Source organism: Trachymyrmex cornetzi, unplaced genomic scaffold (assembly GCF_001594075.2).
Source record: "Trachymyrmex cornetzi isolate Tcor2-1 unplaced genomic scaffold, Tcor1.1 scaffold718, whole genome shotgun sequence".
NCBI classification, from domain to species: Eukaryota; Metazoa; Arthropoda; class Insecta; order Hymenoptera; family Formicidae; genus Trachymyrmex; species Trachymyrmex cornetzi.
The window spans coordinates 35,522-39,379 of NW_017300046.1; positions in this window are offsets into that span (position 1 = coordinate 35,522).

A 3,858-nucleotide genomic window follows, 5' to 3' on the forward strand; every position below is an offset into this window, starting at 1 on the left:
TATAATCCGATAATTACATATGCAACCACGAGAAATCATTGTATAATATTAAATAAAATCGTATATTTTACCAAATTGCTTCATGGTAGTGAAAAAAATTATTTGTAATCAAATGAAATCATGTAATCTGTGGGACAATATTTCAGCTAGTAATTACCCCCTCGCGAATAAGCATCAAAAATTTGTTAAATTGCCAGTCAATTTAATTCGTGATATATTACACTGTTAGAAATGTTTGTGATTTACAATATTCTTACGATAAAAATGTGCAGTAAATTTACAAACCATATAACGTTTTGCTGTGATTTCATAATATTTGTAAATTTACGATAGAAATTTGTTGTGAATTTACAAAACTGGCGTGCCGCGCATGAGTATTAGAGATCTGCATATACTTTATCACAAATTGTTATTGTAATTTCACAATATAATACTGTTTAAATTTACAACACATTTTTGTTGGATAAAAACTTCCAACACTTTTGGAAGTTTACAACAGAAATTTCTTACAGTGTAGGCCTGCACGCCGAGCAATTAAACATACTGCGGTAGTTTAATAGAGTTAGCGTTTCAAGGCCAAAAAATCATTTCGGCGCGCGTTTCTGGGGACTACATACGTAGTATATAAATTCACATAAGAATCATACAAGCATTGAGATCCAGCTAGACTAGTTCCCCCAGAATAGCTTTGTTTACGATACCAATCATTGTAAAGAATCGTCAACTTTTTCAATGGTGACATCTAAAAAACTCAAACTATTATCTCCAATTTCTATCGTATGTTGTATTCTTGGATGGAAGGAATTAAAACACCCTAAAATATGTTCTATCTCAGTAGTAAGAACCGCAGTGCACATGTAATCAACATAGCGATAGTAAAATGGAAGAGGATTGTTATAAAGTGACAATGCGCTTCGCTCTAGTCTTTGCGTCATCAAATCAGCAATAATGGGCGACAACGGAGACCCCATGGGCACACCAAAGTTCTGTTTGTAAAAGCTATTGTCAAACATGAAATAAGTCGAATCTAAAATAAACTGTACCACTAATATGAATTCAGTTTTCGGTAACCCACATTTCTTTGCAATATGTATCCAATTATCATTAATATAATCTATTGCTGTATCTGTGGGTACTTTAGGTAGGAAACAAATAAATTTTGATATTTTTTAATACTTTACATATACTTTACGGTGCATCTCCCTCGTAACAGCTCGCGGCGTCGCGGCAGGATGATGCGATGGTCGAGCGTTTCCATGTTCAATGCCGATGAACGACTTCTTACTATTGCACTTTACACTATTAGTAACAGTATTGGCGTAGCGAGAAAAATGTTTTGGGAGGGGCTGTAGAAATTAGTTTTTTAAATGTTCTTTTTTATATTAGTAACACATTTGGTAAGGATAAACAAAAAAAGTTTTGTTTAAAACACAATTAATTCAATAGCAAAAAAATTATGATAATTTATATATATGTCGTTGTAACGTCGCGTCAGACGTTTCGCTGACGCTGCATATAAATTGTCATAATTATATTACTATTACATTTAAAGATCTAAAAAACTTTCCAGAAAACTTCTTCAAATATTCAACTACAATGAAGCATTAATGAAAATTTTTAATTCGAAAATTCGTAACACAACTTTAACGTTTGAAAAAGAATTCACTAAGAAAACTTGACAAAATATTATTAAAAATCCGCCATTTTGTTGTAAAATGCTTCGAAAATTTCAGAATAGCTCTACAAGTCGTAAAATATGTCAAAGATTATTGTGTAAAAATTTGAATAATAAATATTAATATCCGGCTGAGATTTCGCGAGTTGAAATGCTGCCATTCTCCCAGTGCCACTTTTTGCGGTTGTACCAACAGCAACATTTTTCTTTCGTGTAATTTATCGAATTTTTGTTTACGTGCCAAATACAAAGGACAATCAACAAATATATTTTTAATACACAATAAACGATATTTTTGCTAATTAAATGAAATATGAGAACTATCCCAACAGGATTTAATTTCCTCTCTCAAAACAAATTGATATTTACGGCTCAACAATTTTTTACACATTCTTATGAAATTATTATTATTCAGAATTTCGGGGGGGGGGCTGCAGCCCCCTCCCCCTCTGGCTACGCCACTGATGTAACACTAAGTTTTTTCCTGTCTTAAGGAGACGCACATCCACTCACATACGACGGGAGCACCAGAGCAACTGAACCAACGTTACCAACGTACTGACTGACTCGCGAGAGTAGGGAAATGCGCACGCATGTCCCGAAGCCCAAAGTTCCCCTTCTCTCGTGGCTAACGTTCGATTGGTCCGAGGTGTTGGTCGGAGGCGTTACGAGACACTGAGTAGGTACGCTCCAGCGTAGGGCGCAAAATTTGAAGGGGCGCAAAATAGGCAGCGCTACTCTTGTAAATACATATAAAGATCTATCTTATTTGATATTTTAAATGAATTAGCTAAAAGTGGTTTTCTGGAAATTTTTTTAAATTTAGCCATAGCGTTACAGATCTTATTAACTGATCCAATGTCTGGCAACTACAGAGGCATCTTTCTCAAAATTAAAAATAATAAAGAATTATCTGAGAAATACAATGACGCAGACGCGGTCATGCAGTTTAGCTATGATATCAACTGAAAAAGAATTGGTGAACAGTTTTGATTATGTAATCAGTCTTGACAGTCCTACAAATTGAAGATGTAATCAGAATATTTTCAAAAACTAAAGCTAGAAAATGTAATAGTATATGTTGCATTAAAAAAAAAGCGTCAAATATATTATTACAAAAGAAAATATGAAATTAATTGTATTCGTATTCCTGTGTTATGCAAATTGGTGGAAATTCCTTTTTCTTTTAGTCGTTGGTTCGTTGCAATTGGCGGGAGATTGGTGCTTCAGGGACTTAGCAATCCTTGCGATGGGACGCAAAAGCAAATCCCTGCGTAGGGTGCAAAAGGTGGTCGTAACACCTCCGCCGATGGTACCCTCGTTGTCATAACCACGATTCTAAGAGCAGCAGATCATATAGTTATAGTTATCATTATAACGCCTCTGCGCAGTTTTTTTTATCATGGTGGAAGAGCTGCGCAGCAGCGTTATAATTACAACGAAATTTGCGTTAAGAGTTACAGAATAGGCCTGCTGGGATGGAAGATTTTACTTCTAAAATCTCTAGATATCTAAATTATTACTCACATTTTTTATTTTCAAAAACAAATTATTACTTAAAAAAAAATTTGTTTAAGTGTAAAGAAATAAATGTTTTTTTTAAACATTCTTTTTAAACATGTTCTCCGAGAACTGTGACTAAAAACGATTGTAACATATTTTAAAATGGTGCTTCCGTCGTGTTTGGTCGAAGTCGTCGTCATTTCGGAGCGTGCCTTATTAAATAGAAGAAAAAGAAGAAGCTGGTGTTCTGAGCTGGACATGTGTCGTCGTCGTGAAAAGAAGAAGAAGAAAAAGAAGATACCCAAGAGGATTGAAAGAGGTACAACTAAACGATAAAAAAGGCAGTTTATTACTAATTAAACTGTCTTATCAATCTATAAACTTATAACTATGATACAATAATAAATGATCATTTGTCAAAACAAGGTAAATAGATAAGCGAGCGTATGTGCTAACAGATAATAGATTAAACATTGTTTTTAAACGTTAATGTTCCCTGGTGGAAATAAATCGATGAAATCTTTATCAACAGACCCATTTCAGTATAATTTATAATGAAATGAGTCAATTGATAGAGATTTCAGCGATTTTCAGCGATTTCAATAATTTATTTCCACCAGGATTATCATTATGTGTATTTCAATATTTATTGTCCGTATCAAAAATTTACAATATATATA